This window comes from Colobus angolensis, unplaced genomic scaffold (genome assembly GCF_000951035.1).
Source record: "Colobus angolensis palliatus isolate OR3802 unplaced genomic scaffold, Cang.pa_1.0 Scaffold29, whole genome shotgun sequence".
Lineage (NCBI taxonomy): Eukaryota > Metazoa > Chordata > Mammalia > Primates > Cercopithecidae > Colobus > Colobus angolensis.
The window spans coordinates 2,706,444-2,722,446 of NW_012116154.1; the positions used below are offsets into that span (position 1 = coordinate 2,706,444).

General features: G+C 40.8%; 1 protein-coding gene across 4 annotated transcripts in view; it reads left to right on the top strand.

Moving 5' to 3' along the window:
* RBM47 (RNA binding motif protein 47) overlaps window positions 1-16,003 on the top strand; it is a 237,915-nt gene that overhangs the window by 164,659 nt on the left and 57,253 nt on the right. The window contains exon 5 of one of the 4 annotated variants that reach the window (XM_011949068.1): window positions 14,336-14,383. The exons of the other annotated variants lie outside the window; for them this stretch is intronic. The gene's annotated coding sequence lies outside the window, so the exon portion shown is untranslated. The remainder of the gene's footprint in view (window positions 1-14,335; window positions 14,384-16,003) is intronic. 4 annotated transcript variants of the gene reach the window in all.

The following is a 16,003-nucleotide window of genomic DNA, read 5'->3' on the forward strand; positions in this document are numbered from 1 at the left end:
CCAAGTAGCTGGGACCACAGGCACCTGCCACCACACCTGACTAATTTTTTTTTTTTTTTTTAATATTCTGTAGAGACAGGGTCTCCCTATGTTGCCAAGGCTGGTCTTGAACTCCTGGGCTCAAGCTATCCTCCTGCCTCAGCCTCCTAAAGTACTGGGACTATAGTCAAGAGCCCCTGTGCCTGACCAGAGAGGCTTACTTTGAATTCATAAGTATTTTTCTGGTTTTTGCTAGTTTTTATTTTTATTTATTTATTTAAAATTTTTTAAAAATTTATTTATTAGAGACAGGGTCTCATCTTGTTGCCCAGGCTGCAGTGCAGCCTTGACTTCCTGGGCTCAAGCCGTCCTCCAGCCTCAGCCTCATGAGCAACTGGGACTACAGACCACACACTACCACACCCAACTAATTTTTAATTTTTTGTAGAGAAGGGGGTTACACTGTGTTGGCCAGGCTGGTCTCGAAATTCTGGGCTCAAGCGATCCTCCACTTTGGCCTCTCAAAGTGCTGGGATTACAGATGTGAGCCACCATGACCGACCCTTTGCTAGTTAATTTAAATAGTCATGTATTTGTACACATGGCAGGATATTAGAAGGATATGAATTGAAAGTACTTTGGATTTTGTCAAAAGCAGGAAAAAAATAAAGCCAGAAGTAAAGACACACCAAAGTGAGGGACCATCTTTATAGTGGAGAGGGGTTGAACTTGGGAGTTAAGGCTAGCTGGGATTCACATCTTGCTGTGTCATTTAATTGCTGTACCTCGTCTTGGACAAATTCTTTAACAGCTCCATCTTTCTTTCTTTTCTTTTCTTTTCTTTTCTTTTCTTTTTTCTTTTCTTTCTTTCGAGATGAGTTTTGCTCTTATTGCCCAGGCTGGAGTGCAATGGCGTGATCTTGGCTCACTGCAACCTCTGCCTCCTAGGTTCAAGTGATTCTCCTGCCTCAGCCTCCTGAGTAGCTGGGATTATAGGGCATGTGCCACCACGCCCAGCTAATTTTTGTATTTTTAGTAGAGATGGGGTTTCACCGTGTTGGTCAGGCTGGTCTCAAACTCCTGACCTCAGGTGATCCACCCACCTTGGCCTCCCAAAGTGCTGGGATTACAGACGTGAGCCACTGCGCCTGGACATTTTTCTGTTTCTTGTGCTAAAAGCAGAAATGGTACTACTTTCCAGTCCAGGGTGGCTGTAAAGATCAGAGATTATGTATGTAATGTGCTTCGTACAGCTTGACACACAGTAAACTTTGAACAGTGATCGCTGTAGTTATCTGCTGGTAGGGAGGAAACAGAGTAGCCTAGGTAGCCATTTTGGTGGGTAACCATTTTGGTTATAGCCAAAATTGGCTGAACAATTGCAATGGTTGGATAAAGAGTTTATATGAACGTCTGCATAGACAAGTGATTTTTTTTTTTTTCAGCCTTGGCTACACATTAGACTCACCTGGCTGGGGTGGTGTTAGAGGGTGCTTTTAAAAACTGTTGCAGCCCAGGACCCTACAAAGATTCTAGGTTTGTGTGTGTGTGTGTGTGTGTGTGTGTGTTTAAGTTCTCTAGCCAAGTTACAGAATAGTTTAGACCAAATGACAGTTTGGAAGCCATCACCCCTGCTGGTAGCCTTGCCCTGATTTGTGAGTGAGCCGCTGCATAACCCACACAACACAGGTGCTGATCTGGTTTAACCCTAGTCAAAAAGTCTTACGAATTTTCCACACTTTCCTGTAAAAGTTGCCTCCTTGTGGGTTTTATTCTTTACTCTTGTCTGCTCTCTCTGCCTTTTTTCTCAGAGGGAAGCAGGAGAAGGCAGATGAAATAAAAGGGAATAGAAAGATGGGGATGATCAATTGTTTCTTAGTCCTTTGAGCCATCTCAATTAACACTGTCCGCACATTAAGCACAGACAAGGGATCGACAGGCAAGAGGGCTTTTCAGGGCAGCACGTAAGCGGCAATCAGCTATAATCAGTGAAAAAGGTTCTCTCCATGAATTTGAGGATTTTCTGTTAGCTTTTACTACAGAGGAAAAGGGAGAGAGACAGACAGAGAGAGCGCGCAATGTGACCACTTTTCAGAAGTTATAAATAAGTAACCTCCAGGAGGAGCCCTCTTTGATTGCAATGTGCTTTGTCAATTTTCAGTCTGAATGCTAGCACGCCTCTTCGAAGAAATGTTAGATTAGCACCACTCTTCTGTTATCCCAAAAACTCTGTAGAAATTATTAAATGTCCTTTTCAGTACAGGGAATGAATCATAAACTTTTTTGAGTCATCTCTTTTTTGAGATGGAATTTCACTCTTGTCACCCAGGTGGGAGTGCAGTGTTGTGATCTTGGCTCGCTGCAACCTCTGCCTTCTGGATTCAAGCGATTCTCCTGCCTCAGCCTCCCAAGTAGCTGGGACCACAGGCACCTGCCACCACACCTGGCTAATTTTTGTATTTTTAATAGAGATAGGGTTTCACTATATTGGCCAGGCTGTTCTCCAACTCCTGGCCTCAAGTCATCCACCTGCCTCAGGTTCCCAAGGGGATTACAGACGTGAGCCACCATGCCTGGCTGAGTAAAGTTTTAGGGAACAAATCGAGGAGGGAAAATGACAATTTTTCATGAGGCCTGGAAAAATAGATAGGAAGACTGGATCAGATGAGATTTCTGTGGGACCTTGGTCATCCCATCCCCATAGTAATATATACCAAGGAAGAGCCAGAGTGAGGCCCTTCGTTAATTCAGACCTTTTGGCTGCAAGTAATAGAAACCTAATTCAAACTAGTTTAAGGGCTGGGCACAGTGGGGCGTGCCTGTAGTCCCAGCTACTCAGGAGACTGAGGCAGGAGGTTCGCTTGAGCTGGGGAATTTGAGACTAGCCTAGGCAACATAGTGAGACTCCTATCTCTAAAAATCAAGAAAATTTTAAAAGTAGCTTAAGGAATCAATCAACAAATGAATGCATCAGTTTATGTTTATACATATATATTTACCTAACTGGAAACTCCAAAGCACGCAGCTTTGGTCATCAGGACTGTTTTTCTCTATATGTTCTCTGTGTTGGTTTTATTTTCTACTATTCCTAAGAAACACCTATAGCAGTCCCATCTGCAGGATGAGAAATTCCCCCAAAGGACTCTGATTCACCCTCATGGTACCACACCTGGACCTGTCCCTGGCTTCTGGGGCTTGGAGGGGTCTGTTATTGGGAGACTTGGGAAGGTGAAAACGCAGGAGAAAGCAGATACGAGCTACACCTAAGAGCCCTCTCCTCAATGTGGTGCTTTATTGATCTCTGGTTTAGGAATCTCCACATCCTACCCCACAGACTCAGTTGCCCCCAAAGCTGAATGACACCTTGTTCCTTACCCTCCCACAGATTACTGACTCTCTGGATTATCTCTGTACAGCTAAGCCACTCGGTAAATGGTAGCGTTAGCAAGATATTGCGCTGAGGACACTAAGTATTTGACTTGTCTCTACAGAAAAACTTTATCATTTCTTGTTTTCACCAAGGGGAAGTCATTTCTAAATATCTAGTTCTAGAAATTAGCATAGAAGTACAGGAAAGGTCTAATCAGAAGGGACTCGTGTTAACATTATCTCACTGCTTTATTTCAAGAACGAGAAAACTTCTGAAGCAATGACTGGGTGGGGTGGGGAGGGTGGATAAATGCAACATGCCGTTCTGCCGTGTATTATTGAGAACTTGTTTTGTCTTTCCGAGTCATCTGTAAACTTGTTGTAAGTTCAATTTTGTGTCTCTATTACCTGGTATCACATAGAAGGGGGTCAATAAATATGTGTCTATTAAAGGAAGAATCAAGGATTTCTGACCATTGTTCTTTGGCAAAGTTAGAATTATCGGTTGAAATACACAATATTAACCCTAAGACATCAACATTAGTTTGTTATACAATAAATTTATTATAATTAATATCCTTTCTTTTTGAGACAGGGTCTCACTCTGTTGCCCAGGCTGGAGTGCAGTGGTACAATCATGGCTCACTGCAATCTCTGCCTCCTGGGTTCAAGCAGCTCTCATGCCTCAACCTCCGGAGTAGCTGGGATGACAGGCGTGCACCACCATGCCTGGCTAATTTTTTTTTTTTTTTTTTTTTCCAGACAGAGCCTCACTCTGTCACCCAGGCTGGAGTGCAATGGCGTGATCCTAGCCACTGCAACCTCTGCCTCCCAGGTTCAAGCAATTCTCCTGCCTCAGCCTCCCAAGTAGCTGGGATTACATGCGCCCACCACCATGCCTGGCTAATTTTTGTATGTTTAATAGAGACAAGGTTTCACCATGTTGACCAGGCTGGTCTCAAACTCCTGACCTCAGGTGATCTGCCCACCTCAGCCTCCCAAAGTGCTGGGATTATAGGTGTGAGCCACCGTGCCAGGCCAAAACATACAAATTTTATTTTCTGCATTCCTAGGGCTCTTTGTGAAGAAAGAACTTCACATTCTTTGAGCACTTACCATATGTCAAGTGTTCTGTGGATGCATTGTCTTACTGAAGTCTTACATCCACCCCAGAATGCCTTCTTCTTCCTTCTCAACCATGAAGAGAATCCCTCCCACCTCCTTAATACCACTGCATTGGAATTTGTTTGCATTTCTATATCTCCTGCTACACTATGAGTTTTTCAGTGACAGTCTATATGTCATTCAGGTTGTAACCTCAGCATCCAGCTCACAGGGGGAACCCTATAAATATTTCTTAAAACTGGGTATTGTGTGATCTTCATTTGACAAATTTGGCATCGTAGGCTTGCCTGGAGTTCCTAAGTGGAAAGTGACAGGGCTAGTTTTTGAGCTTCTCTGTGCCACATTCCAAAGCCTGTTTTCTTTCTGTCTCCTTTGCTTAATATTTTCTTTGTTTAGCTTGGTCGCTTGGGAATATTGGAAAGCAACATTGAGATAATGAGGGTGATGGAGGAGGGGAAGCGGAAGGGGAGAAGATGCAGGGGAGTTGCTGGCTGCTGAGGCTGGGAAGGGAGGCTAATTATGCATTGCTCAGTTAAGCAATGCTCCAGCCCCCTGATTCCCATCCTCATCACACAGCACACTCATGTGCACACACACATACACACACACACACCCACACCCCATCAGGGACAGGTCACAGGTCATGGAGGGAGTGCTGAGTTGAACAGGGACCAGAAAAGCATTTTCTTAGAAAGCTATTCACTGTGAGAACAAAGAGCTGGGACACAAAGCCAGGCAGCCACTGGGACATAAAAATTGTGTCATAAGGAAACTTCTCTGTAAGATAATTCTGCATGGTGAGGTTTTTAGTGGTAAGGTTCTAGCCTGAAGTGAAATTATGGGAGAACATGGAACATGGACATCCTGGCATCCACAGCTGCATGCCTGAGCTTTATTCCTTGGAAACAATGATCGGAACAGGAGAGGTGTCATGGGAGCCTTTGAAATGTGCCCTTCTGAAGTGGAGGGTAATAAGTGGCAGCGTCTGCCATACTTCTCCCATGCTCGCAAAGTGTGACTTCATTTTTTTTTTCTTTTCCTTCCTTTTTTTTTTGGGACGCAGGGTCTCGCTCTGTCACCCAGGCTGGAGTGCAGTGGCACAGTCATGTCTCACTGCAGCCTCATCCTCCAGGGCTGAAGTGATTCTCCCACCTCAGCCTCCGAAGTAGCTGGGACTACAGGCGCATACCCCCAGACCTGGCTATGTTTTTGTATTTTTCATAGAGATGAGGTTTCGCCGTGTTGCCCAGGCTGGTCTTGAACTCCTGAGCTCAAATGATCTGCCCATCTCTGCCTCCCAAAGTGCTGGGATTACAGGCGTCAGCCACCATGCCTAGCCTTTTTTTAAGATTCAGGTTTTAAATCAGAACCTTTATTGCCTGACTAATCACTGAAATTCTTAAGATAAGCTGGATGTTGCAGTAGCTGCCTTCTTGGGTTTATGTGTTGTCCTTTTACAGAATCCATGCCTGAATCTGCAGTATGCAATTTTTAGGTGCCCCATATGACCAGTCCTGGTGGTGTTCCAACTTTTAGCCTTGATACTTCAGTTATACTTTCTCTTGCACTTGGCAATGTAGCCACATTTGCCACAGGTTGACTTCTGAAGGTGGTAGGCTTTAGAGCCACAGCGGTGGCACATCGTGTGCATCTTATTTGCGATGCTTTCCAGACAATGATGTTCCCTTCGTCATTTGGCTTCTGCAGCTGAGACCAAAGAGTGTGTGTAGCTTTAGAGAAATGTCTTTTCAGACTCTTTACTTATCTTTAAGTTGGGTTATTTGTCTTCTTCATTATTGAGTTGTAGGAGTTCTTTATACATTCTAGATACAAAGCTATCATCAAATATACAATCTGCAATTATTTTCTCTCATTTTGTAAGTTGTCTTTCCTTTCTTAATTGTATTGTTTGAGAAACAAAGCTTTCCATTTTGACAAAGGCCAATGTCATTATTTTTTCTTTTACTGCTTGTGTTTATCATATTTGAAACGTGTCATATCTAAAAGGCTGCTGCCTACCTGAACTAAGGTCGTGAAGATTTATACCCATGTTTTCTTCCAAGAGTTTTACCGTTTTAGCCCTTATTAGGTGGTTGATCTATAATGATTTAATTTTTGTATATGATATGAATGAGGGGTCCAACTTTATTCTTTTGCATTGTGGATATCCAGTTATTAAAGCGTAATTTCTTCAAAAGACTATTCCCATCAAATAGTCTTGGCACCCTGGTCCAGAATCGATTGACCACACATCTATCTGTGTTTTGGGTTTTCTCCCCCTGAACTCTCATTTTGAATCCATTGTCCTGTGCTCATCCTTATGCCAGTACCATGCTGCCCACCCTCCCTGCACCTTATGGTCTTCCCCTAAGATTTCCACATCCTATATACACTGTCTTGTTTACTGTAGCTTTGTAGTAAAATTTGAAACCTGGAAGGGTGAATCCTTGAGCTTTGTTCTTCTTTTTCAAGTTTGTTTTGGCTATTCTGGGCCCCTTGAATTTCTATATGAATTTTAGGGTCCATTTGTCAATTTTTACTGAAAAACTAGCTGAAATTTTGATGGGAATATTGTGTTGACTCTGTAGATCAGATGGAGGAGTATTGTCGTTTTAGCAGTGTTAAGTCTTCTATTCATGAACAAGCAGTGTCTTTCCATTTATGTAGATTTTTTTTTCTTTTTTTTTTTTTTCTGTGAGACAGAGTCTCACTTGTCAGGCTGGAGTGCAGTGGCGCGATCTTGCCTCACTGCAGCTTCCACCTCCCGGGTTCGAGTGATTCTTGTGTCTTGGCCAGGTGCCACCACGCCCAGCTGCTTTTTGTATTTTTAATAGATGGCCTAGATCTTTGATTTCTTTGAACATTGTTTTGTAGTTTCAACACTTGCATTATTTTTGATGCTATTGTAGATGAAATTGCTTTGTTAATTTTATATTTTAGTTTGTTCATTGCTCATGGATAGAAATTTATCATTGATTTTTCTATATTGCTTTTATGTCCCACAACCTCATTGAACTTGATTATTAGTTCTAATAATTTTTTAATGGATTCCTTAGGTTTTTGCATATAATTGAGTATGTCATCTATGAATATAGTTTTATTTCTCCCTTTCCCATATGGATCCCTTTCTTTTTTTTTTTTCTTTTTTTCTTTTTTTTCTCCTAATTATCCTGGCTGGAAACAAGTACAGCGTTGCATATAGAAGTTATGAGAGTTCACATCCTCATTGCTGTCCTTATGGGAAGAGCATTCAGTCTTTTCCACATTAAGTGTATTAGTCGTGGGTTTTTTGTAGATGTTATTTATCAGATTGAAGAAATTCCCTTCTGCTTTTAATATGTTGAGTGTTTTAGTTATGAAAGGTTGGTGCGTTGTATCAAATGCTTTTCTGGGATCTATTCAAATTATTGTGTATAGTTTTTGTCTTTTGTTGATATGGTGTATTGCATTGATTGATTTTCATCTGTCAAGCTATCTTGCATTTCTGGGATAAATCAGACTTGGTCATGTTGCTGAATTCAGTTTGTTAATATTTAGTTGTGTATTATTAAAAAGTCCAAATGCATAAGATGTGTTGATTTGTCGTTTTCTTGTATCTTTGTCTGTATTTTGTATGCCTGTAATACTGGCCTCATTGGGAAGTGTTCTAGTCCCTTCTATTTTTTGGAAGAATTTGTGAAGGATTGGTGGTAATTAGACTTTAAAACATTTGATAGAATCCTCCACAGAAGCCATCTGTTCTTGGGCTTTTCTTTGTGGAAAGTGTTTGTGTTACAAATTCAGTGTATTTACTTATACGTCTATTCAGATATTCTATTTCTTCTTGAGTCTATTTTGGCCCTTTGCATCTTTCTAGGAATTTCTCCTCTACATGTAGGTGTTCTAATTTGCTGGCATATAATTGTTCATAGTATTTCTTTGCTATCCTTTTTATTTCTAGAAAGTCAGTAGTGATGTCACTTCTCTTATTCCTGAGTTTAGTAAGTTGAGTCTTTTCATTGCTTTGTCATTCTAGCTAGTGGTTTGTCAATGTTGTTGCTGTTTTCAAAGAACCAACTTTTGGTTTTATTAACTTTTATTTTGTTTTTATAGTCTGTATTTGCTTTATTCCCACCTAAATCATTATTATTTCCTTCCTTAATCTGTTTCAAATTTATTTTGCTCTTCTTTTTTCTGGTTTCTTAAACTGAAAGCTTAGATTGTTTACTGTATTTTAACTGTTACCTCCGTTCTCCCAAGTTCCATTTTACAGGACAGTTTGTGAGTATGAATGACCAGTGCTGAAACAGTCAGGGCATGCAAACTTTCTGCTTTGGGGACAGAGTTAACAGGGCAACTGAATACATGTCGGGGGTATACAGAGTAAAACTGACACACAGCTCTTTCATTATGGTGCAGTCCAGATAGCATTGTGATTCTGGGGCAAAAACTTGGGCTCTGGGGTTTGGGAACCTGGATGTGAATTCTGCATCTGCCACCTAAGAGTTGTGAGACTTTGAACACTTATTTAATCTTTGTAAGCCTCAGTTTCCACATCTACAAAATAGACAGATAATTAGTACCTCATAGGGTTGTTGTGAGGATTTAATGAAATAGCATATGTGAAGCACCCAGAACTGGTGGTAACAACTGTTGAATAAAGAGTAACTATTCTCATCTTGTTGTTGTTGTTGTTAGGTCAGATGGGCCTTTGCTTAGTCAACTCCATGTAAAGTAGCTACAGAGCTTGTTGTTGTGTTTCCATTAGTTTGTACCTCTTTGCCAACCATCTATGAACTCACCTGTATGTACTACCAGGGTGGACCTCACCTGCATTTGCTACCAGGTGCTGAGATACACTTCTCACTGTGGTTGCAAAGCCCAGGATGTTATTTCCAAATGAGCTCTTTTCTCAGACCATTTGCAGGCCTTGCTTATTTGATCATCCACCCATATTATAATGATAATATGAGAACAAATGATGTTATGAGAAGAAAATATTTTCCTAAACAAATTTGAGACATGCTCGGGGTGGAAGTACCATAAATTATGAAAATGGTACTCACTGAAAAGTGCTAATTTTCATTTTATAGCATCTCAAGTTCTCCCCCCACCTCCTTTTTTTTCCCCCTCGCTTTTTTTTTTTTTCTTTTGAGACAGTCTCGCTTTGTCACCTAGGGTGGAGTGCAGTTGTACAATCTTGGCTCACTGCAGCCTCTGCTCACTGCAGCCTCTGCCTCCCGGGTTCAAGTGATTCTCATATCTCAGCCTCCTGAATAGTGGGGGTTACAGGTGCATGCCACCACACCAGCTAATTTGGTAGTAGAGACCGGGTTTCACCATGTTGGCCAGGCTGGTCTTGAACTCCTGATCTCAGGTGATCCACCTGCCTTGACCTCCCAAAGTGCTGGGATTTACAGGTGTGAGCCACCACACCCAGCCTCTCTCTCTCTTTCTTTCTTTCCCTCCCCCCTAACTCTTATTAATCCCTTTCATCAGAAGCTGGATGTGAATTCTGCATCTGCCACCTAAGAGTTGTGAGACTTTGAACACTTATGTGCATTCCTTTTTTTTCCCTCCTCTGGCCCTGTAGGTACAGAGAAATTACAAAATGCTAGACTATACATAGGGGAAAAGTGAGAAAAATTCACTAGCGTATAAATGGATAACCAGCTTTCTTTGGTATATCCATCAACATGAATTTTATCCAAGTAGATTTTTTTTTTTGGAAGACTAAATTTAGTGGGAATAATCAATAATATGTTAATAATAATTAAATTTGATTTATCTCTTCATACTTGGGGCTTGCCATTCTTATTCTTCGTGTAGCTATGCTTACGAAGTGTTATGCCAGGATGTGAAAGGTGAGCACAAAGGGGTTGACTAGTTGACTGTCTGGTTTTTGATAAAAAAAGAAATGATGAGGCCAGGCATGGGGACTCACGCCTGTGATCCCAGCACTTTGGGAGGCCAAGGCGGGTGGATCACTTGAGGTCAGGAGTTCAAGACCAGCCTGACTAACAGGTGAAACCCTGTCTCTACTAAAAAATACAAAACTTAGCTGGGCATGGTGGTGTGCACCTGTAGACCCAACTAGTTGGGAGGCAGGAGAATCGCTTGAACCTGGGAGGTGGAGTTTGCAGTGAGCCGAGATCGCGCCACTGCACTCCAGCCTGGGTGACCAAGTGAGACTCCGTCTTTAAAAAAGGAAAAGACAAGAAAAGAAATGATGATGTAGAGCTGAAATTACTAACATCATCAGATGGAGGAGTCCTTGAGGAAAATCTGAATTCCCAAGACCTGATTCCTCTGGGGTCTTCTTTGTCGCTTTCCGTTCCATGTGCCAATCCCCAGTGAAGGCTCCACTGAGTCTCAAAGATCTAACAGATGACCCTTGACCATCCTAAGGTTGCTCATGTTGTCTTTCCCTCTTGGGGGAGCACAGATAATAATTTTTTCGTGGTTACTGAAATCTTAGGACTCTTTCACTCCAGTGAGTGCTTAAAGAAATACTGGCCTTGACTTCAGGATCCAAAATAAACCTGAATCCTTGTGAGTGTCTAGACAACAACTATAGAAAACAGCAACAATCAGAGATCACCTGATAGTTAAGAACTGGCTAAAAATGTTTGCACATTACCAAGATCAAGCAACATAAATTACCCAGAGACATAGAATAAATGCTGCATAAATGCCTTTGTTATTAAATAGGATGTGTGTTCTGTTGAATCCTAGTCACATGGGGGAAGTCCTTCTGCCTGAACTTCTAAATTTATAGGAATCACAGTCAATGTTTCTCAATCCATGTGCCCTCTACCCAACCCTCACCCCATTTCCTCTAAAGATCCTCTACTGGGGGGAAGATTTTACAACTTCCATTTAAATCTGTGATGGGTTTTCGCCATATTGACCAGGCTGGTCTCGAACTCCTGACCTCAAGTGATCCACCTGCCTCGGCCTCCCAAAGTGCTGGGATTACAGGCATGAGCCACTGCACCCAGCCCAAATGTAAACATTTTTGCTGATATAGTAGGACTCACTGTTTTGATTTCTATCTATTTTAATCAGACAAAGTTTGATTTGAATAAAGTTGAACTATTTTCATGTTTATTCATCATAGAATTTTGTTTTTCTGAAAACTGCCTGCTCATATCTTTGCTCATATGTATTGTGTTGTATTTTTCTTGTTGATATGGAAGCACTCTGGCATATTAAGGAAATTGACTCTTTAATGACACACTCCTAATTGTAGTTTGTCTTTGATTTTGTTTTAATAAATGTTTTAAAATTCTATTTAATGCTCAGTTCTTGGGAAAAGGAAAAGAGTGACTGGGACCAATGTTGAGTTCAATTTGAAATTCAGATAAATAATCAGTTTCTTCCTTAGCTACTGTATTTAGTTTCTAAACTCTCCACACTAAGCTCTTTTTTTTTTTTTTTTGGAGACAGGGTCTTGCTGTGTTGTCCAGGCTAGAATGAAGTGGCCCAAACATGACTCACTACAGTTGTACCTTCTGGGTTCAGGCAGTTCTCCCACCTCAGACCTCCAAGTAGCTGGGACTACAGGTGCACGCCACCATGCCTAGCTAATGTTTGTATTTTTTTCTTTTTTTTGTTTTTACAGACGGGCTTTTGCCATGTTGCCCAGGCTGGTCTCAAACTCCTGGACTCAAGCAATCCACCCACCTCGACCTCCCAAAATGCTAGGATTACATGAGCGAGCCACCCTGCCTGGCCTATTTTCTCTTTATAACAGTGTATTCTCATAGTAGTGTTTTGTCCCAATTTTTAAAATTGTTTATTTGAGTACTTATTCAGAATCATGACTGACACTATTGTTTTCATTAACGCATCAGATCAAAGTAGTTCTCATTTAATTCTTATAGTAATTTCACCTGGAACTTGGGGACTGGTAATTTTAGCATTGGCATTTCTAAAAACGTACTGTGATAAGCTGCTCCATCACCATTTATTTGGTTTCTTTGTCTATGAAACTAAAGCCAGAGAAACGAGGTGCTTGACAAAGCATTGAGGTGTCAAGGGGCACATACAGATTTCAAATTGGAATCCTGAAACAAACATGGTAGGAGAACAGAAGAGGGTCCCATCTGCATATTCTTAACTGCTTCGGTATAGCAGCTGTCAACTTGGCTTTCCTTTATCCTGACTTTCCAGAGTTGTTCACCAAACAGGTAACAAGATTGAGCTTTAAGTCTTTATTTCATAATGATTCTTTGTAAGTTAAATTATCTTATTATGACTTATGGCTCCATGTTGTAAGTAAAAAGTCATTTGACCAACTGTTTGGAATTCTTGTCAATAACAATTACTGAACACCCATGTTAGTGAATTTCTGTGTGTGTGCACAGGGTGGAGAGAAAAGGTTGAGAGCAAATACCTTGGATATACTTTGTAAGGAACCATAATCAGCTTGTCATGCAAACATACAACAACTGTGCAAACAAACGTTTTTTACAAGAGACAGTCTTAACAAAAACAACAAAAAAGAAAAAGAAAACAACAACAAAAAAAAAACAAGAGACAGTCTTAAACTTTGTATATAAGCTTTAATTTTCCAATGTAGAGTCAGAAGCATTGCTGTTTAGGCAATGTTGTGATGAAACAGGAATCAGGTTTGATCCCAAATGACAAATACACAATTGCCGAATATCTAGAAAAGAAAAAATGCTAAAGTGGTGTGGCAGTGAGCAAAGTTGTGTTGAAAAAGATAGATACCTGGATAAAAAAAGTCCTTTTGGGGGAAGGTCATTCAAGAGGAGAGTTACAAAGAAAAACAAGAATCTGGTAGCTAGAGAAGGAAGGAAGGTAACCTTGGAGATTTTGTGTGTGGGTGTGTATCTGTTGAGGTTGAAGGGAACAAAGAGAAATTATGCAGTGAAATGTAATCATAAGTTAACCAGAGATTTGCAGCTCATGATCAAAAGCCTGCAATGTTATGGATGACCAAGGATCACCTCAAATTCCCTTCATGGGAGTAACATGATCCCAACCATACCTAAGGAAAATGGTTCTTCCTACTGCTTTCACGATGGTTAGCGGGGAAAGATGTCAGGTAGGAAACCCAACGGGTGGGTGTGGGAGGTTGTGCATGGTTAGTGCTGAACTAAATCAGGAAGAAAGGGAAAGAAAAGAATTGGCAGAATGTAATGATGGGTCGAAATGGAGAGAATGAGGGACAGAACAAATAGGTTCATTTTATCAAATCATTAAAGTTTTGCCGATCAAAGTCATATATGTTACAGATATTTAACATACATGCATTATATATGTATTTTAATCACCCATATTCATATTCTTACTATCCAGAGACAACCACTGTCAATATTTTGTTATATTTTTCTTCATTTATTACTATAGTATCAGTAGAAATTGCACCGTACATAAAGTTTTTCTCTACTCTCTTTTTCCTTAAGCTCATATATTGTAAACCTTTACTCATGACATTAAATTCTTCATAAATGTAATTTTTAGTGGCTGGTGTGTCACCATTTATTTAATCATTCCTATAAGGATTGTTTCTCAATGTATTATAAAGAATTTTGAGGTAAACATGATTTTTTTCTTATTTCTTAAGAATAGGTTTATAATAACATCATTGCTAAGTAAAAAGAAACATTTCCAAGCTCTTCGAATACACTATGCAATTTCATTTTTAGAAGGGTTTTGATGCCTTCATACTTGTCTTACTGAAGTGTGACACTTAATCACTATTCATTAAGTATTTTAGCTAATTTTATTGGTTGATTAAAAAGTGATATTGTATTGTATTGTATTTTTGTTCTTTTGAGACGGAGTCTTGCTGTGTTGCCCAGGCTGGAGTGCAGTGGTACAATCTCAACTCACTGCAACCTCTGCCTCCCAGGTTCAAGCAATTCTCCTGTCTCAGCCTCCCGAGTAGCTGGGATTACAGGCCTGAGCCACTGCACCCGGCTGCACACCAGTGATCTTAAAAAAACAGAAAAGCTGATCATATCACTTCTCTGCTCAGAATCCTCCAATCAACCAAGGAGAACCTGAAGTCCTCGCTTGGGTATTACAACGCTCCCATCTGACCCCTGCCTGTCTCGCTCCCTCTGCTTCCACTGCCCCACCCCTTTCTTGCTGTTCTGTTCTTCAGGGACTCCTCTGCCTGTCACCATCCAATCTTCAGGGTCTAGAACAAAGCCACACATAGTAGGATCAATAGCCATTGTTGAACAATTGAGTGACTCTTACAACCAGTTCAAAATTGAATGCCTTGCCAAGTTACCATTTGCTCATGAAAATCAGACTCATTGTGTCTAAACGATTTGCTTCACTAGCATTTTATGTTGTTCTTTTTCCTGAGCTTATACTCCTCGCTAATTTTAGCATCCCATCAAAACTGATCAGCCTTGCAGTTGACCTTTTAAAGAGGTTCTCGTGTTTCTGATTTCACCCGTAATCATTAATAGTGTAACCAGTTTTTATAGATCCATCACAGCTGAAGTGTTAGTGTTTGATTTTTTTTGAATGATTTCAATTACTTCCATATTGCTTTCAAATTTCTTTGACATATCTACTTTTATTTTTCAAAAAATAAGAGCTCCCTTTTCAAAGTGGTAAAAGAATATGTTGAATAGGTAACTAGGCTTACATAAGAACTGAACCCCAAGGTCTTAAGAAGAAAATTTTTCAAAGCTTTTCAGACTCCATGTAACTCATTTAGTAACCTGCCAGCTTATCAAGCCCCTGATAAGATTCCGTTTCCTGGCTGATCATAAAATATGTCTAAAGTTTATTCCAATTTTAGGAATGCTCAATTCTTGAAATAAGGAACATTCTTCAGGAAAGAAGTGTTTTACTTTTTAAATCACAAAGTAAACAATTACAGAGAATATATATTTTGAAGTGTAGGGCTTTGTGATTGCCTCTGTTTGCAGCTTGATGCAATTGTAAATAAGAATGCATGCTAGGCCAGGTGCTTAACACCTGTTATCCCGGCACTTTGGAAGGTTGAGGCAGGTGGATCACCTGAGGTCGGGAGTTCAAGACCAGCCTGGCCAACATGGTGAAACCCCTCCTCTACTAAAAATACAAAAAGTAGCCGGGTGTAGTGGTGTGCACGTGTAGTCCCAGCTACTTGGGAGGCTGAGATGGGGGAATTGCTTGAACTGGGAAGGCGGAGGTTGTAGTGAGCCGAGATCGCGCCACTGCGCTCCAGCTTGGGTGACACGGTGAGACCCTGTCTCAAAAAATTAAAAAATAAGATTAAAAAAGGAATGCAAGCTAGTTATACCTCCTTGAGGAAGCTTTCCCCATGGACTCTGATCTATCTTAGCAATGCTCTTCACCTGACTGTGGTGGCTCCCATTGTCTGGATAGCACATGCCGTTCCATTTCACTGTGTATTCTATATGTTGTAATTATTAGACATTTAATGGTCTCTCCAAGAGGATTATTAACTCCCAGTTAATAGAAATCACATCATGGCCGGGTGCAGTGGCTCATGCCTGTAATCACAAGCACTTTGGGAGGCCGAGACCGGTAGATCGCCTGACGTCAGGAGTTC